Source organism: Squalius cephalus (genome assembly GCF_949319135.1).
Source record: "Squalius cephalus genome assembly, chromosome: 25".
Taxonomy (NCBI): domain Eukaryota; kingdom Metazoa; phylum Chordata; class Actinopteri; order Cypriniformes; family Leuciscidae; genus Squalius; species Squalius cephalus.
The window spans coordinates 2,766,835-2,793,740 of record NC_137146.1 but is presented as its reverse complement, the minus strand read 5'-3'; the positions used below and the strand labels follow the sequence as shown (position 1 = coordinate 2,793,740).

The window sequence follows — 26,906 nt, the reverse complement described above, 5'->3', positions numbered from 1 at the left end:
CGGTCCGGAGGAGAGAAGTTGGGTTCCGGCTCGTGACATCCTGGATCACTCTCTTATCGATGATTACAATCGACAGGTAAGGGAGTCTGGGAACGCCGTGAGGCGTTCCTAGAGGAGGGGGTACTGTCACGGTTGTTGAATGCATTGTTTCCTTCTTGTCTCGTGTCATTGTTGTTGTGTGTGTGAGTGGGCGTTGTCCCGCTCACGTGTCTGTCAGCGCTCCAGCTGATCATCATCATCTCAATCACTGTTCACAGCTGCTGTTCATTCCCATTGCCTACATATACTCACACCATTATCTGTTCCAGTGTCGGATTGTTTGTTGAGGTCCTGTGTTGCTGTTCCGTGTTCCTGTGAAGTCGCCGTCCTGTGAAGTTGCCGTGTCTGTGTTTCGCCTGCCTTGTCTTCTTGCCGTCCTGTTCCTTGTCTTTGGATACACCGCACTTCACCGGGATCGGGATTCTGCACATCACAGCACCAGAGCACCACAGACCATCTTAAGTCCCTGCACGAGCCTGAGTCGCCGCCCTTCTTTGTTCCTGAACTGTTTTCTGACCATTTGAGATATTAAACGTTTTTGAGCACCTGCAAACTGTTTCCTGTCTGTTCTATCATGACAGTTTAGGGTATAAAAAAAGGACCAAATCTGTAGCTGTAACTGCCATTGCATGTTTAAAACAATGATATCCTATACTTCAACTCATATAATGTTGACATATTATATATAATTGGAAAGCTTACAAACTCAAGATTCAGCCTGTGAAAACCGTTTTGAAATCGGACTAACTGATCACAGATAACTTAAAGCAAATCATGTGACCAGCATACTCAAGACAGACAGGCTGAATCAGTTTAACCTGTAATTTTATAATTTGTAAAAAATAATAATAATAAAAAAAACTAACAAAGATTGTTACAAAAATGAATACAAAGTTAATCCCGTTTTTACACCCAAAAGTGTCAATGTGACTCAGGTGTAACATATATTTCAAAATGTGCTAAATAACAACATGAACAACATTTTTATAAATTTTCTTTTTCAGCCCCTTAAGACAATGTTCATAATTAATGTTAGCAGTGTTAGTATTATTTTTTCAAAAGAAAAGTAAGTTTAATATATATTTACTTATCTCAAAATCTGAATGTCCTGCACCACTGGCAGCCATGTTGGATTTAGGTCAGGCTGACTAATTAATCACAATGTGACCAGCATACTCAAGACAGACCAGGTTGTGATAAATGATAAAAGGATTTGATGAAATAATCATTCTTACGCCCCAAAAAAGACGACAAAAACTATGTTACACCCAGATCACATTGCCAGTTTTAGGGTTAAACTAGAGAAATATCTACTTTAGATTATGCAAGTCAAATGTATCTACAATACAATGATTGTTCGGAAAAAAATTATCTTGATAACATTTTTTACTTTTCCTCCTGAAAATTCGGTTTTGGTCATAAAACGTACAATGTTGATCACAGTCACATAATGCGGTGTGTGATATTGATGACATCACCATAGCTCTGACGTGTCAAACTGACCCAACACCGGTCTCCCCTAAATGTGAAATGAAGCTCTTGGGGTTTGAACATGATCTGCTCTATTCTGAGACCATCACAATCACTAAACCTGACAATGCAAATGAGATTTACACCTCAAACTCACAGTTTCACTCTTTTACTGGTTCAACGCTCTGAACTGGAGCAGTTTCACTCTTTTACTGGTTCAGCGCTCTGAACTGGAGCAGTTTCACTTCTGCTGATGGAGGGATGAGACCGTTATCTGTGTGAGGATTCCAACACATGATGCTCATAAATCATAACAGTGTTTAGGAGATTTTTCCATGTAACGAGTCATAAACATTTCTTCATGAGTCTGAAGCTTCAGGCTTTCTGATTAATCAAATGACAGAGTTGCTACACTAGTATGTCACTGTGAACTTCATTACAGGGCAAAGGTCATTCCAGAGGTCACAGGTCATCAGAATGTATTAAAATTGCTTTAATCATTTAGCCTGGGTTTCCCCATACTGCCTTGCTCGCAGCACGATTTTATTCACGCTGCTAGGCAGTCTGGACACCATGGACCAGATTTTCCCCTGAAAAAGGGAACCAATCACAGAACGGGGAGGGAGCAGCAAGATGATGACGACACCGAAGCAGTTTGTTTATATCTATGGATCCAACATGGCATCAGACTCGACGTTACCTTCTACCCTCATGTTTATCTTGCACAAACGGTAATATTCGCTAAACGCCATCGTGTACAAATAAATCTTTGACCCATCGTCTTTTCCTCGTCGAATTTCTCTCACTCTACATACGTCATCTGGTATAATTGAAGCGATTGGCTATGAGCTACGTAAAGGCGCATTTGATAGACATTCATAGCGCCCAATAAACGGCTCTGGGCATTCGTAAACCACGCCTCGAATACGAGAAAATGAACATGTGGTTCCCAGACCAAGTCTCAAATGAGACTTGGTCTGACGTTAGCCAGGCTATTAATCATGAACAATGCAATGAGATGAGTGATAGAGTCAGTAGTTTTGATAGAACAGTTCTGATGAGTGATATCTTTATTATTATCTTGATAAACTTCGAGGGAAAGATAATGCTATTTGTAAAAGCTCAGAAACATATGGTGGCAGTTTTGTTTGTTTGATTTGATATTAATATACAGACTTTTCTCTGATTCTGAGTCAAACTCATCTGTCACAGGACTGATCATAATAGAGATGATTTCAGTCAAGTCAGTTTTGAGCACATGTGTAGTTCCCGTGTGTGTGTGTGTGTGTGTGTGTGTGTGTTTGAGCAGCTGCAGTTTCAGTTCAGTCACTGTGACTCTGACTGACGGAGGTTTTTGTACGACTCTTTATCACTGTGTGAACCACTGAATGCTCTCAGGCCAGTATAAACTCTGACAGTAATAATGTCCAGCATCTTCAGTCTGGACTCCACTGATGGTCAGAGTGAAATCACTGTTAGATCCACTGCCACTGAATCTAGATGGAGTTCCTGACTGGCGGTTGTTGGCCCAATAAATCAGGAGTTTAGGAGCTTCTCCAGGTTTCTGTAAGTACCAGGATAAACATTCATTCCCATCACTCCTTCTGTACACATCTCTGCTGGATTTACATTTGATATTCACAGTTCCTCCTGGTTGTTCTGCTGTTATTGAGGGACTCTGAGTGACGGTGATCTGTCCTCTACACTCTGAAACACAACAAGAAGAAAATACACTCAAAACTTTGACAATATACTTGAAGAAATGAATTAATATCAAACTTGTGCTCCACAAACCTTGAGCAAACGCTGTGAGAGTCCAGATGAAGATGATGATGAAGGTCATGTTGATGAAGATTGTTGTGTGTGTCAGAGATGAAGTGTTAAACTCACAGCACTATAAACACTCTCACACACTGAAGATCTGATCAATATGCAAACACACTCCACATCATTTCCCTGAAGACAGTCACTCATTAACACACACAAAACACAATCACTGAAGTGAGAACAGAGTAAAAAAATTGTTTTTCATAATATTTGATCTTCTACAATAGCCAAGATGTTACAACAAATTTAGAATTCAATTCAGTTCTGAATAAATCTAAGACCAACTTCAGCATATGAACCTGAATATCTGCTGTGAGAATATTTTTTACTGTAGTTATTGTAATTTTACTCCAAATCCATGTGTGTTCCTGCAGTTTATGAACAGACATGAGGATCATCACACACTTTGTTTAATGTGTCCTTCATCCAAACTTCCTCCTGTCCTCGACGAGGTGTGAACTGTGTCTATAACTCTAGTCAAACTCCTGTTGTAAGTTGATTCTCCACATTGAGGATGTTTTGTCTCGGTCTGAGGAGGAAAATGCCTCAAGAGGCTCGGGTGATTCTGTAGATCGGCCCGTGATGCTGAACGTCCTCAAGACACTCGACATCATGTGTTTTACTAATGTCAGGTTTATGCATCTTTTACTCTTTATCGCTGAGCATTTGATGTTTTATATGGATTATCTTTTAATTGATTATGTAATTGGCATGACACATTTACCTGACTAATAATCAATTGTTACATTTGGATTTATTCTGATTTACTCTGAAATGATTAACTCTGGTAGATTACATTAAGTCCATAACACCACAACTCTACACTCAGGTTAGTAACGGACTGACATCAGCCGAGGAGGAGCAGAGGAGCACGCCGACTGAAGATTCAGAGATACGACTAACACATCGGCAAAGTCAATATATAGACTAATTTAAACAGGGTGAGCATTATTCTAACTAAGTGTACGTGTGAAACCACGGCATAATTATACAAAGTTCCCATTAGAAGTAGTTAAGTTAGTCAGCTTAGTTCTATGGTAATGGTCGTGGCCTCTGGTTAGATATAATCTTACGTTAATTAAGTGTGTTCAGATCTATGGGGACTAAATAACTGATTAAACTGATCAAGCACAGATTTAAGATGCTGGTGATTCAGTTTAGAAAGAAGAATATATAAAATCATAAATGCAGAAAAAAATGGTGGAGGATTGAAAAATATCCACTGAAGTGAAAATCAAAAGTGACTGAATTTCTAGATGAAGGATGTAATAGGAAACAGGAGACAAATATGAATTCTGAAAAATCACAATCAAAAAGATCAAAAACTGATGAAGCTCCAGAAAGTGATGTTCAATAAGATCATATTGAGTCGTTTCTACGTGTGTGTGTGTGTGTGTGTGTGTGTGTGTGTGTGTGTGTGTGTGTGTGTGTGTGTGTTTGAGCAGCTGCAGTTTCAGTTCAGTCACTGTGACTCTGACTGACGGAGGTTTTTGTACGACTCTTTATCACTGTGTGAACACATATTTACTGTTGATGTAGTGATAACTCTGACAGTAATAATGTCCAGCATCTTCAGTCTGGACTCCACTGATGGTCAGAGTGAAATCACTGTTAGATCCACTGCCACTGAATCTAGATGGAGTTCTTGACTGGAGGGTTTTTGCATAACGAATCAGGAGTTTAGGAGCTTCTCCAGGTTTCTGTAAGTACCAGGCTAAAGCTTCATTCCCATCACTCCATCTCCTCACATCACTGCTGGTTTTACAGTTGATATTGACAGTTCCTCCTGGTTGTTCTGCTGTTATTGAGGGACTCTGAGTGACGGTGATCTGTCCTCTACACTCTGAAACACAACAAGAAGAAAATACACTCAAAACTTTGACAATATACTTGAAGAAATGAATTAATATCAAACTTGTGCTCCACAAACCTTGAGCAAACGCTGTGAGAGTCCAGATGAAGATGATGATGAAGGTCATGTTGATGAAGATTGTTGTGTGTGTCAGTGATGAAGTGTTAAACTCACAGCACTATAAACACTCTCACACACTGAAGATCTGATCAATATGCAAACACACTCCACATCATTTCCCTGAAGACAGAAGAAACACTGTTTTGTCTTTTAGTGTCTTTGCTAATAAACTTCTGTGGATCATTTTCAGAAACAGAAACTCATGATTTACTTCATGTTATTTTGGGTCGATCTTCTCGCTCTAAACACTGTTTTAATGATCAGTTTCATTCAGACTTTGATGCTGAGAGAATTTAATACCTGAGCTGCAGATTTATATCATCCATGATACTGTATAACAGCTCAAAGGTCATCCAATAGAGAATGACCATCTAAATCTGGCTGAAGATTTCATTATAAAGCAGGTCAATAGAATTAGCAGAGTTTAAATCACATGTGTTTGTAAATGTGATGAATGTATTTCAGGACTGATTATGAAACAGGATTTCAGCCTTCATTCAATATCAAGTATTTATTTTTAAGATTAATTCTTTGGACTATTTTTTAGATGAAAATTTTGTGGCTCTTTTTTGATCAATCATGAGAAGATCTGCAGTTGAGTCTCACATCAGTGTGTGTGTGTGTGTGTGTGTGTGTGTGTGTGTGTTCATTTTAGTGTGACGGAGGTTTTTGTACGACTCTTTCACTAGAATGAAACACTGTGGTTCACTTTCGGTGGAGGAACTAAACTGACGATCAGTAAGTTTTTTCTATTCTCTAATAAAAATGTTCTCTAATAAGAACATTTTAATTCATTCATTTTATTTTATTTTTTAGATTATTTCAGCAGGATAATTCTTTGTGATGATCTTAAAATGCCATGAATGAACCTTAAAAAAAACATCTAAAAGATGATCTAAGATGATCTATTTGTCAACAAGATCATTCATTTATTAATGTTTTTGAAAAGCAATTTATCATTTAACTATTTTATTATTTACTTAAGTTTTATGTTTCATATTGTTTTTAAATGTTATTTTTAATTTTAAATTAATAATTTAATTATTATTTGTAACATTTGACTGTATTTTAATGTAGCCTATGGATTGCAGTATTTTATGATATATTCAATTATTTCTTGATATAAATAATTTTGTCTATAATTAATAGTAAATTTAACAATTAAGGGTTTTTAAATGCATCCAAAGTTTAATAATACATTTTTTTGTGTAAGCGTCATCATCAGACAAAGAGATATTTAGTTAATAAGCATTTTAAAAATCAACAATTTAAACTGTTAAGTTTGCTGATGAATATGATTGTAAGTGTCTAAACAGCAGAATTTAAAGTATATAGTGAAACTTTGCTGAAAATTATGATTGATTTTTTGTGAGTATCAAAATTTATGAATATTTTTACAAATTAATTTTGAAATTATTATTTAAAATTGATTTCAAAATCTTATGAAGAAATGACAATATATTAATCAATTTTCATGTGGACAATGTTGTTAAAAATTAGATTGAGATTAAAATGTCCTGTAACTTCTGAAAAAAATCAAATGAGTATTTTTATTTTATTTCATTTTTTATTAAATTTTATAATTTGTATCGCTATTTTAAATGTCATTTCATTTTACATGAATATTTAAAATCTTATTATTGCTAACATTTAGTTAATTTCATGTATTGTCTGCAGATACTTTAAAATCTATTCAATAATTTCTTCATATATAATTTTGTCTATAATTCATGGTAATTGTAACTATTAAGGGCTTTTTTAAGCGCATGAAACAAAAGTTGTATAATGTGGACAACATAAATATAATTTTTTATAATTTTCAATCAGACAAAAAGAAACTCAGTTGAAGAGCATTTTGAAAATTAATCATTTAAACTATTTAAACGATCAAATTTGCTGATGTTTATGGTTGTGAGTTTCTTAATAGCAACGACATCACAATATAACCATCAATTTACTTGGACAATGTTTTTCAAACTCATTCTGTGGATCATTTAAAATGTAACTTGTATATTTAAAATCAAACGATATTCATGAATGTGTGTGTGTGTGTGTGTGTGTGTGTGTGTGTGTCCAGCGGGTCCCTCCGTGTCTCCCTCCGTGTCTCTGCTGTCTCCCTCTTCTCTGCTGATCTCTGGAGACTCCTCCGCTCTGCTCTGCCTGCTCAGCTCTTACTCTCCACAGGGGGCGACGGTGAGCTGGACGCTGGACGGGTCAGAGGTCACCGAGGGGGTTCAGACCAGCGCAGAGAGCGAGCGGGACGGTCTCTACAGTCGCAGCAGCGTCCTGAGCCTCAGCAAAGCACGCTGGGAAGCCGCAGAGCGCTTCGTCTGCAGAGGAACACATGCCGGAGCTGCTCACGAGGCCTCGTTCCTCAAGAGCTCCGAGTGCTGATGTTTCTCCAGTGAAGACCAGCGTATCTGAGCGTCACGTGATTTACAGCTCAATACTGAAGCAGTCTGTCAATGTGCTGCCATTGCTGTTCATTCAATAAAGCTTCATCTGAACGCAAGCGCACATTTGTGTTGGACTGCATCATTGATCAGTGTGTCGTTCCTTCAAAGTCCTGCACTAAAGTTTCAGCGGCTTTTGATTGATTGGAATTAGGGCTGTAACAATAATTACAGTGGATAGTGACAATATGTCTCGTATTATTCACCCAAAATGAAAGTTTAGGAAGTTTACAGGGTTTTCGTGTCACTACTACATTAAACTACTGTATATAATGTTGAATATAATGTATAATAATGCAATGGGGGAATATTTGTGGGTCCTGATAATGCCAAATGTCTGATGTTACCAGTAAAAAGTGGCCTACATTATTTTAGATATCAGAGACATCAAGATATGTATTTTCAGCTTCAGAATCATGAATATTGTTATTCTGGTGTCTCTATTGTCCTGCATTGGGTTATCAGCACCAAGTCCAAGCCTATTCATTTACACACACAATGTTAAACCAAATGTACCATTTTGATGGAGTATGGCAATAATATGGTATTGTGAGTTCAGGATGGTGACATAAGGGTCTCGTTACAGCCCTAATTGTAATAGTTGAGAACAGCTGCATTCAGCAGTAAATGTGAAATGAAGCTCTTGGGGTTTGAACATGGTCACTGGAGACGAGCTGCTCTATTCTGAGACCATCACAATCACTAAACCTGACAATGCAAATGAGATTTACACCTCAAACTCACAGTTTCACTCTTTTACTGGTTCAACGCTCTGAACTGGAGCAGTTTCACTTCTGCTAAAATTAGTTATGAGTAATAAATTCATTATAAGCTTGAGATGATAGCTAGGCCTACTTGAAAAAGGCTCAAAAACATATTTCTTACATTGACTTTATCATATAGTGTATTGTACAAAACAAACAATATATGGTGTGTTTGATTTCATATCAGTTTACACATTCAGTTTTCTCTGATTCAGAGCATATTTGAGTCAAACCCGTTCGTCACAGCACAGATCTGTTGTGTTGAGAAGTATACAATACTTTGTGTTCAGCTCATAGTAATTGCTCACTATAACAGATGTAATAATGAGGAACTGCAGCACTTCAGGCTCTAGTGAGAAACTGTGTTGAGTAATGCGAAGAAAAAGAATAAAGGTTTAAGCTGAATCCAAAATCACAAACTTCACTGCTATATATGGGTGAAAAGCAGAATGTGACAAAAGAAGTATGTCCAAATTTACAGTACAAGTCCCCAGATTGACCGACTACAGTGAAGCGACGCACTGACACTGGTAGATCACATGATAATGACAACATGGCCAATATAGTACGTCCAGATTACATTCATACTCATTAATACTAGAATGTACTTTTTTAGTGGTCGTGAAGTAATTACTTATTCAAAAAAGTTTGGCAATTTCATCCTCAGTGTTAGTTGCACACAAGTCCTGAAAATTGAAGCCAAACGTCTTGATCGCCCCCAGGTGGCTGGTCCCAGTACAGCTCATTAACCCCGTCCTCTCCATGTAATCAAATGGGATGTGTAACAAACTAAACAATCACTTTACACTTCAAATTAATGATGCTTTCTGTCGTTTCTGGTAGTTTTTGTTACGCTGATGTAAATTCAGTTGTTCGTGTTTTTAAGTAGCTATTTAATGCTATAAAAGCGGGCGTGTGACGACATGATTGACAGCTGAGATTGACGGCTTCTCTGAGTAAAATAGTCACTGAGGCACCAACTGACTTTGTTCGGGAGGAGATTGGAGCTTTAACTTTAATTTCTACATTTCCATGATTTATTTCACACCAACATGAGTTGTTCTGCAGTAAACTGGACCTTGATACCGCGGCTCCACTTCACTCTCACTTCTGCGCAGACTCAGTCCCATCATTAGGGCCGGTCACAGTCTCAGATCATCCACACCAGACCCGTCAGCTCCGCCCACTAGATCATCATCACACCAATTATAATCACCTGCACATGCTCATTAGGACTCATACAAACAGTTACTTCACACTAGCACCTTCGTCTGGTCTCATCTATACCTATGGAAAGACTTACTCGAATACTCACCTTGGAAACTTCCCTGTCCTCAGTCCTTCTTCATCTCTGTCATTACTTCTGCACACACACCATCAGCACTACAACCAACAGAGAACTGTGAATGTTAAAGCTAAGTGCAAACCTGCTACTCTGAATCCCATGCTCGCCTGTTTACCTCCTGTTTAAGACACTGTTGTTTTACGTTAGATCTGAGTCTTCTCCTTCTGTTACTGTGACAGAGACATATTGGGACATTGGCGGCTTCACTTTTCTACAGTGGAAGAGAGTGAAGTTGCGTTGTCCATCTTTTGTCTATGATTGTACCCGCATGGAGTGTGTTCTGTTAAAAGGGAGAAAACACCACAAGTTGTCGATGAGGATGAGCGCTTCAGTGCCGAGCAAACCCCTGTTTCTCACTGTCAGTGCGGAGCCACCGAATCCATTTGAGACGTGGCAGAAAGTCTTTCATAATGACGGAGATGCATGGCCGGAGATACGCAGACGAGGGGTCTCGCTGCTTTGCTTGGGGACGGAAGGCCAGCGCCTGTTTTATACTCTGCCAGATCAAGGTACTACTTTTGATGAAGCATGAGTGTGAACTACTGAAGCTGAATGCGAGAACTGTCCAGAACTGTCACAGTTATGCCAGACAATTGAGTCAGGTTGGCCTAAACTGCAAAGGTCTATCCTCAGTGACTTACATCCATATTTCCCTGTTAGACATGAACTGGTTGTTGAATCTCCACTGATTTTCAGAGGGAATCGTTTGATTGTTCATATTGCACTGTGGGAACGCCTCATCCTCCTGGCACACGAGGGACATCAGGGGCTGGTGTGAACAAGTGCGCCGCACAAGTGCTGAACAGTTAGGCCAAAGCGTCTCTATCGCCCCCAGGTGGCTGGTCCCAGTATCGCTCATAAACCCCGCCCTCTCCAGAGTCTATAATGGGATGCGAGGGAAACTAAATCAAATTACACTTCAAACTAATGTCATTTTAGGTAGTTTTTATCACGCTGATGTAAGTTTAAGTGTTGTTTTTTAAAATAAGTTTGGTCTTAGTTAGTTATTTGATGCTTTAAAAACGGGAATGTGATGCCATGATTGACAGCTGTGATTGACAGCTTCTCTAAACGAAGTAGTCACTTTTGGGGGATTTTCGGGAGGAAATTGGAGCTTCAACTTTAATTTCTACATGTCCATATCTGTTTATTTCACACCGATATAAGTTGTTCTGCAGTGAACTGGACAAACTGATTCTGCGGGAGTGTGGACGGGACTCTCACTCTCACGACTGCGCAGAATCAGCTCTCAAATCAGTGCAAGATGTCAGCGCCATATTGGGACTTCACATTTCTACAATAAAAGAGAGTGAAGGTGCGTCGTCCATCTTTATTTACAGTCTATGGGTGCGAACCCAACAGTGTCTGAGGGAGTTGTATTGCTGGCCACAAATGGACGATCTTGTTCACACAATCCTCTCTGCATATGTGACAGGCCAGGCCAGTGATAAATCAGCCAAAACATTCACAGCTCCAGTGCAGCCAGTGGGTTCACCAAATGGCCCATTTCAACCTTTTGAGAAGGGAGAAACTGACTGATAGATTGCAATAACACTGATTGACTATTTCAGCAAATGGCCAGAAGTTGGTTTTGCTTCATCAGTAACTTCTGAAATTTCTCGAGAATCAAACCTTTGCTGATTTTGTGAAAACACAGGGAATAAAGAACATAAAGACAGTGTTTATTACCCTCAGGCTAACAGGGCCACTGAACGGGTCAACAGGCTGCTTAGAGAATGTCACAATAATGTTATAGGATGATACTGACAATACACTGATCGTTAGAGATGATCTAAATTTCTTAAAATTGCAGTTGGAAATAAGGTGAGAACAAGGAAGCCTGAAAAAAGAAGAAACCCGGTTCACTGATCCGTTGTCAGTACAACAACTAACAGGACAGAGTTCTTTCATCTTAAGTGATGGGAAAAGATTGAGTTCTGCACGTCTTTCACTATGCCTAAAGAGAGGAAATCTCTGCACAGGATTAAACACCTGAAAGAGGCTTTACAACAGAGAACACTGATTTGAGTCTGAATTAGGGGCTTAAAGCAACACTCAGGAACTTTTCCTCTTCGGTCCCCCTACAGGTTGGAAGCGGAATTGTCCATTACCGCTGTCGTAAATAATTTCTCCGCCCGCAGCGTACTGTCACACACACACTTGGTGTTTATCCAGCGCCGGCTTTGGAATGAACGATGTCCACAGACTAGGTAGAGTATGTTGCATGATTTCATGAAAGTATGATGTATTGCGACATCAGAAACGAAGAAAAATGTAATAATGACTATTGTAACGCTTGCCGTAAAGCAAGTCAAATTTGTAGTTTTCTTATGTCTCATTCGAACTACAGAAACGCGACCCGATCTGGCAATCTTAGTGCGGTTATAGCAGATATAGGGCTATGTAGGGTTATGACTTGATGAACCACTGATACGATTATGTTCGTAAAATGTTCTTTAGTGTTGCTTTAAGACAGAGATGTCCACCTGTGTGGACTCAAGACTATGTTATGGAGTAATGTGTCTGAAGAGAAAGAAATAAGTTAGATGTAACAGGTGTAGGCGGATCGCCGCCCTATCTAAAAAAAAAAAAAATTTACATTGAATCCTGAAATGTTTGATGAATGTTATTCTGTGTAATGTTAAAAGGATGAAAGTGTGCTTGAAGATTTCATTATGCTCCTTTGAAATGCCGATTTGAAATAGACTGTTGTTTGAATGCATAAGAGTTCATTTGAATATGCATATTTGACATAAGTTGTTGTGTGAGTAAATAAGACTTGAATAATAATGATCTTGTAAGAGAAGCAATTCTGCTTGAGTAACGGGAGATGTTGTGTCGAGAAGTATACAACACACAATACTCAAAAGCACGACACTCCATTAGAAAGTCCCTCTCCATTCCAGCGCTGTCCTCTCACAAAATATCCAAGGAATAACCAAACAATCAAATAGTTCACAAACATGCGATAGAGAGAAGAGAACTTTAGAGAAGAAACTTTTGTAACTTTGGATAAGTCATACAAACTTAAACAAACACGAACAAACAATGTTTCTGCTTCTACAGGTCGCCAGTGCAGCGCCCCTGCAATTAATATGATTACATAAAAGAATAGGACAAAAACCCACAATTCGCCTGTACTGGATGTAGAAACACAAGATCTTGTTGTGCTGGACTGTGAACGTGTTTCTGCACTGTGGAGTGTTCTGCACAGCTGCAGTTTCAGTTCTCTGACTGACGGAGGTTTTTGTACGACTCTTTATCACTGTGTGAACACATTGATATTGATGATGTGGTGGTCACTCTGACAGTAATAATGTCCAGCATCTTCAGTCTGGACTCCACTGATGGTCAGAGTGAAATCTCTGTTAGATCCACTGCCACTGAATCTAGATGGAGTTCCTGACTGGAGGGTTTTTACATGATAAATCAGGAGTTTAAGAGCTTCTCCAGGTTTCTGTAAGTACCAGGATAAACCTTCATTCCCAGATCTATATCTGAGTACATTACTGCTGGTTTTACATTTGATATTCACAGTTCCTCCTGGTTGTTCTGCTGTTATTGAGGGACTCTGAGTGACGGTGATCTGTCCTCTACACTCTGAAACACAACAAGAAGAAAATACACTCAAAACTTTGACAATATACTTGAAGAAATGAATTAATATCAAACTTGTGCTCCACAAACCTTGAGCAAACGCTGTGAGAGTCCAGATGAAGATGATGATGAAGGTCATGTTGATGAAGATTGTTGTGTGTGTCAGTGATGAAGTGTTAAACTCACAGCACTATAAACACTCTCACACACTGAAGATCTGATCAATATGCAAACACACTCCACATCATTTCCCTGAAGATAGTCACTCATTAACAGACACAAAACACAATCACTGAAGTGAGAACAGAGTAAAATGAAGGTTTTTCATATTTGATCTTCTACAATAGTCAAAATGTTAAAAATTATAGAATTCAATTCAGTTCTGAATAAATCTATAAGACCAACTTCAGTATATTAATCTGAATATCTGCTGTGAGAATATTTTTACTGTAGTTGGAGTGAAACGTCACTGTTAATCCACAAATTTTACTCCAAATCCATGTGTGTTCCTGCAGTTTATGAACAGACATGAGGATCATCACACACTTTGTTTAATGTGTCCTTCATCCAAACTTCCTCCTGTTCCTCGACGAGGTGTGAACTGTGTCTATAACTCTAGTCAAAGCAAACTCCTGTTGTAAGTTGATTCTCCACATTGAGGATGATTTGTCTTGGTCTGAGGAGGAAAACGCCTCAAGAGGCTCGGGTGATTCTGTAGCCAAGATCGGCCCGTGATGCTGAACGTCCTCAAGACACTCGACATCATGTATTTTTCTAATGTCAGGTTTATGCATCTTTTACTCTTTATCGCTGAGCATTTGATGTTTTGTATTGATTATCTTTTAATTGATTATGTAATTAGCATGACACATTTACCTGACTAATAATTAATTGTTACATTTGGATTTATTCTGATTTACTCTGAAATGATTAACTCTGATAGATTACATTAAGTCCATAACTCCACAACTCTACACTCAGGTTAGTAACGGACTGACATCAGCCGAGGAGGAGCAGAGGAGCACGCCGACTGAAGATTCAGAGATACGACTAACACATCGACAAAGTCAATATATAGACTAATCTAAACAGGGTGAGCATTATTCTAACTAAGTGTACGTGTGAAACCACGGCATAATTATACAAAGTTCCCATTAGAAGTAGTTAAGTTAGTCAGCTTAGTTCTATGGTAATGGTCGTGGCCTCTGGTTAGATATAATCTTACGTTAATTAAGTGTGTTCAGATCTATGAGGACTAAATAACTGATTAAACTGATCAAACACAGATTTAAGATGCTGGTGATTCAGTTTAGAAAGAAGAAAATATGAAATCATAAATGCAGAAAATCAAAAAAAAAAAAAAAAAAAAAAAAAAAAAATGGTGAAGGATTGAAAAATATCCACTGAAGGATGTAATAGGAAACAGGAGACAAATATGAATTCTGAAAAATTACAATCAAAAAGGTGAAAAACTGACGAAGCTCAAGAAAGTGATGTTCAAAAAGATCATATTGAGTCGTTTCTTCACCGTTGTGTGTGTGTGTGTGTGTGAGAGAGAGAGAGAGAGTGTGTGTGTGTGTCTTTGAGAGAGAGACAGAGTGTATGTGTGTGTGTGTGTGAGCAGCTGCAGTTTCAGTTCAGTCACTGTGACTCTGACTGACGGAGGTTTTTGTTCGACTCTTTATCACTGTGTGAATGTATAATCACCCACACATAAACCATAAGAACCTGTTCTGCAATGTAAACTCTGACAGTAATAATGTCCAGCATCTTCAGTCTGGACTCCACTGATGGTCAGAGTGAAATCACTGTTAGATCCACTGCCACTGAATCTAGATGGAGTTCCTGACTGGAGGATTTTTACAAAACGAATCAGGAGTTTAGGAGCTTCTCCAGGTTTCTGTAAGTACCAGGATATATAATTTCCACTGAACACATCTCTGCTGGTTTTACATTTGATATTGACAGTTCCTCCTGGTTGTTCTGCTGTTATTGAGGGACTCTGAGTGACGGTGATCTGTCCTCTACACTCTGAAACACAACAAGAAGAAAATCAGCAGAATAAATGAAAGATCTTTGCTAAAACAAGTAAATGTAAAGTAGTAAATGCAGTGAAAGTGAGTGTCACCGTTGAGGAGCAGCAGCAGAGAGCAGAAGATCAGTGTGTGTGTCCTCATCTTTACTGGGAATGAGTGAAACTGAAGGACAGAGATGTTGGATGAACAGTCTGACTGACAGACGCTGATATTGAGCTTCAGTCTCAGGGGTGGGACACAAATTCAAAGCCGTTTCCTCTCAAATGAGTCTCAGTCACGACAGAAGAGCAGAAATGAGGAATATGACAATGATAAGAAGTTCATTTTCCATCATCAAACACTCAATAATAGTTTGTTTCTCTGTGATTCACTCTCGGCAGCAAACTGGATGACGGCAGTAAATCATCCAATCAGTTTAAAAATATCTGGTAAATATTATTATTATTATCAATCTAAGGTGGAAACAGGATTGAATATATATTTCTTTTGGACTGTTCTTCATCTTTTTTCTGATCTGTCATCTGCTCTGCTTTGTGTGTTTCATACACAACTGTACATGTGCTTTATCATTTAGTCATATTTTGATTACAATTCAATCAACATAGTTTGAAATAAAATAATAACTTCATGTGTTTGAGTCCTTTTGTGATTGTGAATAGTCCTCTATTCTTATTTTTTTTTAAATATATAAATCCATAAACAAAGTAATAATTCCAGTGCTCAATAAGAGGGAGAGGCTTAGATATGTATCCGCCTTATTGATCAGTGCAGAAATAAGTGTTGACTTATTCACTGAAACCAGTGTTTATAATTAAGATAATACATTAAAATAATATGGTAAGAAACACCAGTTTGCAATTTCATGACGCTGTTCATCACTCACACTAACAAATCAATGCATTTTCATCAAAAATATCAACGCATTGTGGTGAGAATGCGCTGCTTTGTGTTTATATAACTCAATAAGCAATATCCATATACAGAATTATTTTATTAATGATCAACTAAATGCTGTGAGAATATGAGCTAATGTCTACTGCAGATATAGATCTTCATGTGAATAAGGTTGTTCTGAAGGGAATGAGCCAGTAGAGGTCAGTGATTATCTTCATCATCTGTCAGTGATCCTCTTCTTCGAGCGGATGAACTGCTGGATCATCAGGATGAGAGTCGAGGTCTAAGAGCAGCGCTGGCCTTCACTGGTGTCTGTTCATACAGGACTGTGTGTGTTTATCAGTGTAAGTTGATACTGTACTGACTGATTGATAAGGAGCAGAACCTGCCTGTAGTTTATAAAGAGATTGATCAGTGTTTTATGTGTTTATACTTGTAATTTGTCAGTATTGTAGTTGTTTCTTACAGTATAACTACATCTTGATCCACATGTTGAGTCTCAAATAAAAGCAACTAATGAAACTTTGTGCTTTTTAATCGACATCCCACAGTGATTATATTCACTAGTTCTCATGAAACTTTATTAAAAGGCTTCAGATGCAGTCGACAGTTAACTTGCTCTTGACTGTATTTAACAGATCCGATATGGCGGATCTCGGTCATATCACTGATCTAGAAGAGCACAAAAGAGTCTCTGGACTGGCACCTTTATGAAAAGAAAATATATTTTCCCATATAGGGATCTCCCAGTCACGTGACCCCTAGCCGCCTGTCAGCCATTTTGAAGGAATAAATCCGTCAGCTACGGCAATGGATCTATAGGCTAATTATAAAATTATCTGATTTACTTTCGGGTTATAGGGCTGTGACGGTGGCAGTTTTTTTTTACCACTGCGGTGGTAATGGGCCAACTACCTGCGGTGGTTGGGGGGTTGTTTTGAAAATTGAAATAAAAATGTAGTGTTTATTTGAGCAAAATAGTGTTTATTTGAGCAATTCCGTCAAAGAAGCAACACACTAAAGCCTGTAAAGCATTGAAATAAATATCTGTAAATATTGGAAACTTAAATAATATAATAAAGTTAGCCTACATCTATTTTTAGAAAAAACAACGTTCGTTTAATAAATTCCACACAAAGACGCGTGATTCCCTATGGTGATTCCACATGAAGCCATCGCTCTGCGCTTTGAGAGGGATGTGGGACACGAGGAGGAAAGAGACCATCGATCTATTTTCTGATATCTTCATGTTTTCTACTTGTTGTAAAAGGTATGAAGAGCGAATTTAATCTTCCTCAAGGGCAAGACATTTAAGCTATGTTTGAAATTGCGCTGCCAGAGAAAGCGAAACTTACATGTCTAATAAGCACAAACTGTGTTAAAATGAATCTGACGTGCAAGTAAAAATGTAGGCTATCTGTCCTACAACGTTTTTCTACTTTACCACTGTAAAGAATAAGAATAGGCCTAATTAAAACAAGCAAACCAAGGAAGAAACGTTTATAATCCCCTTCGAAAATCGAGACGTGAGTGAAGATTTTTGGGGAAAAACGAGAGATTACATGCAGGGATGAGTCACGATTTTTGAATATTCGATTAGTTTATTTAATTATATACATCCAACTGCACAGCATCGCTCGGGCATGATAGGAATATTTCGCGACGAGCTGTAGTATCACCGGTGGTTTAGCATTTTCTATTCCGTCAAGATGGCTGCTCCAAATGGTGTGACGTCACGCGGGACGTCCCTATATGAATGATCAATATATTAAATGGTTTAACATGTTATATATTTGAAAATATACAGAATAATATATTGTGTTAATATATTACATATCAACTATATATAATTATAATTACATATTATATATATGTGTGTGTGTGTGTGTGTGTGTGTGTGTGTGAACATACATTCACATTTATATGGGAACATGTATGTGCAATATATGTACACAATAATCAATAATATTTTATACTGTATTTATTAATATATAACCATAGTCAATGCATATATTGCAGAATATTGAAAAATATAAGCACTATAGTTTCCCATATATGGAAATGTATTATGTAATATATCACATTATATTGTGCAGTATATTCCCATATAGTTTTGTTCTGTAAGGGCAGGGACACTGGTGGACTTTGTCTAGTTGTTTCTCTCACTGTATGCTTTTATTTCTGACCTCTATAATCTATTAAAGAGTTTAATTTAGATGGTTTTATTTCAGATGCAAGTGTGACGATGTTATTTCAGATCCTCCTTTGAGCAGCTGCAGTTTCAGTTCAGTCACTGTGACTCTGACTGACGGAGGTTTTTGTACGACTCTTTATCACTGTGTGAACACCCAGTTACTGTTGATCAAGTGTGCACTCTGACAGTAATAATGTCCAGCATCTTCAGTCTGGACTCCACTGATGGTCAGAGTGAAATCACTGTTAGATCCACTGCCACTGAATCTAGATGGAGTTCCTGACTGGAGGGTGTTTGCATAACGAATCAGGAGTTTAGGAGCTTCTCCAGGTTTCTGTGACTACCAGTGTAAACGATTTCCACTGTGCACATCTCTGCTGGTTTTACATTTGATATTCACAGTTCCTCCTGGTTGTTCTGCTGTTATTGAGGGACTCTGAGTGACGGTGATCTGTCCTCTACACTCTGAAACACAACAAGAAGAAAATACACTCAAAACTTTGACAATATACTTGAAGAAATGAATTAATATCAAACTTGTGCTCCACAAACCTTGAGCAAACGCTGTGAGAGTCCAGATGAAGATGATGATGAAGGTCATGTTGATGAAGATTGTTGTGTGTGTCAGTGATGAAGTGTTAAACTCACAGCACTATAAACACTCTCACACACTGAAGATCTGATCAATATGCAAACACACTCCACATCATTTCCCTGAAGACAGTCACTCATTAACACACACAAAACACAATCACTGAAGTGAGAACAGAGTAAAAATAATGTTTTTCATATTTGATATTCTACAATAGCCAAACTGTTAAAAATATAGAATTCAATTCAGTTCTGATTACATCTACAAGACCAACTTTAGTATATGAACCTGAATATCAGCTGTGAGAATATTTTTACTGTAGTTGGAGTGAAACGTCGCTGTTAATCCCCAAATTTTACACCAAATCCATGTGTGTTCCTGCAGTTTATGAACAGACATGAGGATCATCACACACTTTGTTTAATATGTCCTTCATCCAAACTTCCTCCTGTTCCTCGACGAGGTGTGAACTGTGTCTATAACTCTAGTCAAACTCCTGTTGTAAGTTGATTCTCCACATTGAGGATGTTTTGTCTTGGTCTGAGGAGGAAAACGCCTCAAGAGGCTCGGGTGATTCTGTAGATCGGCCCGTGATGCTGAACGTCCTCAAGACACTCGCCATCATGTATTTTTCTAATGTCAGGTTTATGCATCTTTTACTCTTTATCGCTGAGCATTTGATGTTTTGTATTGATTATCTTTTAATTGATTATGTAATTGGCATGACACATTTAACTGACTAATAATTAATTGTTACATTTGGATTTATTCTGATTTACTCTGAAATTATTAACTCTGGTAGATTACATTAAGTCCATAACACCACAACTCTACACTCAGGTTAGTAACGGACTGGCGTTCAGCCGAGGAGGAGCAGAGGAGCACGCCGACTGAAGATTCAGAGATCCGACTAACACATAGTCAATGTACAGACTAATCTAAACAGGGTGAGCATTATTCTAACTAAGTGTACGTGTGAAACCACGGCATAATTATACAAAGTTCCCATTAGAAGTAGTTAAGTTAGTCAGCTTAGTTCTATGGTAATGGTCGTGGCCTCTGGTTAGATATAATCTTACGTTAATTAAGTGTGTTCAGATCTATGGGGACTAAATAACTGATTAAACTGATCAAGCACAGATTTAAGATGCTGGTGATTCAGTTTAAAAAGAATATATAAAATCATAAATGCAGAAAAAATAAATAAATAAATAAATAAATAAATAAATAAAATGGTGGAGGATTCAAAAATATCCACTGAAGTGAAAATCAAAAGTGACTGAATTTCTAGATGAAGGATGAAATAGGAAACAGGGGACAAATATGACTTCTGAAAAATCACAATCAAAAATATCAAAAACTGATGAAGCTCCAGAAAGTGATGTTCAATAAGATCATATTGAGTCGTTTCTACGTGTGTGTGTGTGTGTGTTTGAGCAGCTGCAGTTTCAGTTCAGTCACTGTGACTCTGACTGACGGAGGTTTTTGTACGACTCTTTATCACTGTGTGAATGTTTCATCACCAAAACAACCAAAAGTATATGAACTGCAATGGCGACTCATACAGTAATAATGTCCAGCATCTTCAGTCTGGACTCCACTGATGGTCAGAGTGAAATCAGTTCCTCCAGATCTTCCTTTCCCACTGAATCGACTGAAACTGTTATCATAGAGCTCATCTACAGCAGTAATGATGAGTTTAGGAGCTTCTCCGTGTTTCTGCTGATACCAAGCTAAACCCCAGTCATATATCCCAGTATCAGTTTTACAGTCTATAGTGGCGATTTGTCCTTCAGAAACATTCACAACTTCAGGCTGAGTCACAGTGATTCCTCTGGACGCTGTTGACAACAACATTATATGAGTTTCATCAAATGACATGAACATTAAAGACTCAGAAATGACAAGCTTTGACTTCTGTTACCTGGAATAAAAGCGGTCAGAATCCAGATGAAGCTGCTGAAGAGATTCATGGTGTGTGTTGGGTTTGTACCGTGGTAAACAGCAGTGTGTTATAAAGTGTGTGAGTCTGAAGGCTATAAACACTCGGAGAGCTGAAACACGTGCCGATGCAAAGTGACTCTCTGAGCAAAAACCAGCTGGAGGAAAACACACATGAAAATGAACACATGCAGAAGAAACTGATCCAGTTTTGTGGCCTTTAATGTGTTTTATTCTCATGATCCAGTGGAGTGTGTTTTCACTTCTGTAGGAGTTTACAAATCATTTCTTCTTTATTCTGCACGAGTCTCTGGTTCAGAGTTCAGACTTTCTGATCAATCAAATGACAGTTTCATCACTAAAAGAAACAAGTATTTCACTGTGAACTCCATGAGAGGGCAAAGGTCATTCCAGAGGTCACAGGTCATCAACACTTATTAAAATGCTTTGAGAAACACATGATCATTTAGAGACTCCCAGTTAAGATGTGTAAAGATGTGTGTCTTTCTGATTATATTATTTATTTAGATTTAATAGTTTTCATGCATTAAGAGACATTTAGAGACGATGAGGCAATAATCCTGATGTTGAGTCTCATATCAGTGTGTGTGTGTGTGTGTGTGTGTGTGTGTGTGTGTGTGTGTGTGTGTTCGTTTGAGTGTGACGGAGGTTTTTGTACGACTCTTTCACTAGAATGAAACACTGTGGTGGACTTTCGGTGGAGGAACTAAACTGACGATCAGTAAGTCTTTTCTATTCTCTAATAAAAATGTTCTATAATAAGAAAATTTTAATTCATTCATTTTATTTTATTTTTTAGATTATTTCAGCAAGATAATTCTTTGTGATGATCTTAAAATGCCATGAATGAACCTTAAAAAACATCTAAAAGATGATCTTATTTGTCAACAAGATAATTCATTTATTATAAAAATATGTTTTTGAAAAGCAATTTATCATTTAACTATTTTATTATTTACTTAAGTTTTATATTTCATATTGTTTTTAAATGTTTAATTTTGCATTAATAATTTAATTATTATTGGTAACATTTGATTATATGTTAATGTAGCCTATGGATTGCAGTATTTTATGATATATTCAATTATTTCTTGATATAAATAATTTTGTCTAGAATTAATGGTTTTTAAATGCATCCAAAGTTTGGTAATAAAATGTTTGTGTAAACGTCATCATCAGACAAAGAGATATTTAGTTAATAAGCATTTTAAAAATCAACAATTTAAACTGTTAAGTTTGCTGATGATTATGATTGTAAGTGTCTAAACAGCAGAATTTAAAATATATATTGAAACTTTGCTGAAAATTACGATTGATTTTTTGTGAGTATCAAAATTTATGAATATTTTTACAAAATAATATTGAAATTATTTAAAATTGATTTCAAAATCTTATGAAGAAATCACAATATATTAATCAATTTTCATGTGTACAATGTTGTTAAAAATTAGATTGAGATTAAAATGTTCTGTTACTTCTGAAAAAAAACAACAAATGAGTATTTTTAAATTTATAAAATTTTTATAAAATTTTATAATTTGTATAGCTATTTTAAATGTCATTTCATTTTACATGAATATTTAAAATCTTATTATTGCTAACATTTAGTTTTCATAACGTTTAGTTTTACATGTCATGTATTGACTGCTGTACTTTAAAATCTATTCAATAATTTCTTCATGTATAATTTTGTCTATAATTCTTGGTAAATGAAACTATTAAGGGCTTTTTTAAACACATGAAACAAAAGTTGTATAATGTGGACAACATAAATATATATTTTTAGAATTTTCATCAGACAAAAAGAAACTCAGTTGAAGAGCATTTTGAAAATTAATCATTTAAACAATTTAAACTCAAATTTGCTGATGTTTATGATTGTGAGTTTCTGAATAGCAACGACATCACAATATAACCATCAATTTACTTGGACAATGTTTTTCAAACTCATTCTGTGGATCATTTAAAATGTAACTTGTATATTTAAAATCAAACGATATTCATGAATGTGTGTGTGTGTGTGTGTGTGTGTGTGTGTGTGTCCAGCGGGTCCCTCCGTGTCTCCCTCCGTGTCTCTGCTGTCTCCCTCTTCTCTGCTGATCTCTGGAGACTCCTCCGCTCTGCTCTGCCTGCTCAGCTCTTACTCTCCACAGGGGGCGACGGTGAGCTGGACGCTGGACGGGTCAGAGGTCACCGAGGGGGTTCAGACCAGCGCAGAGAGCGAGCGGGACGGTCTCTACAGTCGCAGCAGCGTCCTGAGCCTCAGCAAAGCACGCTGGGAAGCCGCAGAGCGCTTCGTCTGCAGAGGAACACATGCCGGAGCTGCTCACGAGGCCTCGTTCCTCAAGAGCTCCGAGTGCTGATGTTTCTCCAGTGAAGACCAGCGTATCTGAGCGTCACGTGATTTACAGCTCAATACTGAAGCAGTCTGTCAATGTGCTGCCATTGCTGTTCATTCAATAAAGCTTCATCTGAACGCAAGCGCACATTTGTGTTGGACTCATCATTGATCAGTGTGTCGTTCCTTCAAAGTCCTGCACTAAAGTTTCAGCGGCTTTTGATTGATTGGAATTAGGGGTGGAACAATAATTACAGTGGATAGAGACAATATGTATCGTATTATTCACCCAAAATGAAAGTTTAGGAAGTTTACAGGGTTTTCGTGTCACTACTACATTAAACTACTGTATATAATGTTGAATATAATGTATAATAATGCAATGGGGGAATATTTGTGGGTCCTGATAATGCCAAATGTCTGATGTTACCAGTAAAAAGTGGCCGACATTATTTTAGATATATCTAGTCAGAGACATCAAGCATATTCGTCTGAAATAATTCAGTATTTTCAGCTTCAGAATCATGAATATTGTTATTCTGGTGTCTCTATTGTCCTGCATTGGGTTATCAGCACCAAGTCCAAGCCTATTCATTTACACACACAATGTTAAACCAAATTGACCATTTTGATGGAGTATGGCAATAATATGGTATTGTGAGTTCAGGATGGTGACATAAGGGTCTCGTTACACCCCTAATTGTAATAGTTGAGAACAGCTGCATTCAGCAGTAAATGTGAAATGAAGCTCTTGGGGTTTGAACATGGTCACTGGAGACGAGCTGCTCTATTCTGAGACCATCACAATCACTAAACCTGACAATGCAAATGAGATTTACACCTCAAACTCACAGTTTCACTCTTTTACTGGTTCAGCGCTCTGAACTGGAGCAGTTTCTCCTGTGCTTATGGATTCATTAGTCAGTTTGTTAATAAGATTTCATATTTATGAGTTACATGTTGGCTCATCACAACCCACACTTTATTCACTCATAAACAAACTTTAATCTTTAATATAAAAAATTAGCTATAAATTTCCACTATACATGGATGTGTTAAATTGCAAATAACATCAGTTTTGAAATGTTGATATTGATCCAATGTTTGATAAAGCTGTTATATATAGCACTGTTAAATTACACAATAAATATAAAATAAATGGGAAATTATTATTATTTGATAGTGGACTGCACTTGTGTGCTAATCTGGTCTTTAATTTTAAAATTCTATGTAAAGATATTAATTTAAATGATATAAATTTTCATCTGCTCTGAAATTGAGAGTTGTGTTTTGTGATGCTGTTAATATATGAAGGATGAACTTAAAAAAATCGATAGACTTATTAAACTGATCGAGCAGAACATCTTTATGATGCAGTGATTCAGTTTAGAAAGAAGAATGAGGATAAATCATAAATGCAGAAAAACTAAAATATGGTGAAAGATTGAAAAATATCCACTAAGTGAAGATCAAACGTGACTGAATTTCCTCACAAATGACTGAAAATAACAGGAGAAAAATGACTTATGAAAAACCATGATCAAAGCTGTCATATACTGACCAAGCTCAAACATTTATATTATTATAATATATTAATATAATGATATTATTGCTTATTATAAGATCATATTGCTTTTCTTAGTGTGACAAATTTCCATGTGAAAGAGGTCTGTCTATATAATGGACTGTAGCAAGGGGTTCGGGGCCTTCTGTAACTCAGATGAGCCCATGATGTTGAAGGACCTCATAGAATTCAGCATCATTTATTTTAATGTCGGGTTCGCATCTCTTCTCTCTATTATGAAATTGGCATGATACATTTAGCTGATATAATAAATTGTTACATTTGATTATTTCTAACTGACTTTGACATTATTTTCATTAAAGAGTTAAAAAGAATAGTCAAACATTCACTCACATTTAATGATGCACAGATATTAAAACCTTTTCATTTATGGAGTCAGATGAAATAGCGAGATAATGCATATTCAAATGTTTAAGCAAAAAATACTTTGCCTCGAGAAAAGACAGTAACGCGTAAAGACCTTCCACGCTGGTCAGATGCTGGACTTTGGGCAGATCGAGCATGAGCTTACAGTGTGTATACATATATGTGTGTGTGTGTGTGTGTGTGTGTGTGTGTGTGTGTGTGAACATACATTCACATTTATATGGAAACATGTATGTGCAATATATGTACACAATAATTAATAATATTTTATATTTTTAATATATAACCATGGTCAATGTATATATTGCAGTATTGAAAAATATAAGCACTAGTTTCCCATATATGGAAATGTATTATGTAATATATCACATTATATTTTGCAGTATATTCCCATATATTTTTGCTCTGTAAGGGCAGGGACACTGGTGGACTTTGTCTAGTTGTTTCTCTCAACATATGCTTTTATTTCTGACCTCTATAATCTAATAAAGAGTTTAATTTAGATGGTTTTATTTCAGATGCAAGTGTGACGATGTTATTTCAGATCCTCCTTTGAGCAGCTGCAGTTTCAGTTCAGTCACTGTGACTCTGACTGACGGAGGTTTTTGTACGACTCTTTATCACTGTGTGAACACATGATCACCACCCCCACAAGAACTAATAGAACCTGTTCTGCAATGGAAACTCTGACAGTAATAATGTCCAGCATCTTCAGTCTGGACTCCACTGATGGTCAGAGTGAAATCACTGTTAGATCCACTGCCACTGAATCTAGATGGAGTTCCTGACTGGAGGGTTTTTGCATAACGAATCAGGAGTTTAGGAGCTTCTCCAGGTTTCTGTAAGTACCAGAATATATAATTTCCACCGAACACATCTCTGCTGGTTTTACATTTGATATTCACAGTTCCTCCTGGTTGTTCTGCTGTTATTGAGGGACTCTGAGTGACGGTGATCTGTCCTCTACACTCTGAAACACAACAAGAAGAAAATACACTCAAAACTTTGACAATATACTTGAAGAAATGAATTAATATCAAACTTGTGCTCCACAAACCTTGAGCAAACGCTGTGAGAGTCCAGATGAAGATGATGATGAAGGTCATGTTGATGAAGATTGTTGTGTGTGTCAGTGATGAAGTGTTAAACTCACAGCACTATAAACACTCTCACACACTGAAGATCTGATCAATATGCAAACACACTCCACATCATTTCCCTGAAGACAGAAGAAACACTGTTTTGTCTTTTAGTGTCTTTGCTAATAAACTTCTGTGGATCATTTTCAGAAACAGAAACTCATGATTTACTTCATGTTATTTTGGGTCGATCTTCTCGCTCTAAACACTGTTTTAATGATCAGTTTCATTCAGACTTTGATGCTGAGAGAATTTAATACCTGAGCTGCAGATTTATATCATCCATGATACTGTATAACAGGTCAAAGGTCATCCAATAGAGAATGACCATCT

The 26,906-nt window shown here is 37.2% G+C and overlaps 2 long non-coding RNA genes and 2 gene segments (V, D, J or C); 2 read left to right on the top strand and 2 right to left on the bottom strand.

Moving 5' to 3' along the window:
- Positions 1-2,551: 2,551 nt before the first annotated feature.
- Positions 2,552-4,856, bottom strand: LOC307153719 (immunoglobulin kappa variable 4-1-like). The segment is given in 2 exons: positions 3,304-4,856; positions 2,552-3,216 (listed from the first exon to the last, which is right to left on the bottom strand).
- Positions 4,735-5,371, bottom strand: LOC307153718 (Ig kappa chain V region 3547-like). The segment is given in 2 exons: positions 5,267-5,371; positions 4,735-5,179 (listed from the first exon to the last, which is right to left on the bottom strand).
- A 9-nt stretch (positions 5,372-5,380) lies between these two features.
- Positions 5,381-7,825, top strand: LOC307153720. Its single transcript, XR_013820187.1, has 2 exons — positions 5,381-6,046; positions 7,386-7,825. It is a non-coding gene; the product is annotated as an uncharacterized lncRNA (long non-coding RNA).
- Positions 7,826-21,788: 13,963 nt separating this feature from the next.
- LOC307153841 lies at positions 21,789-23,631 on the top strand. Its single transcript, XR_013820213.1, has 2 exons — positions 21,789-21,866; positions 23,192-23,631. It is a non-coding gene; the product is annotated as an uncharacterized lncRNA (long non-coding RNA).
- Positions 23,632-26,906: the final 3,275 nt, after the last annotated feature.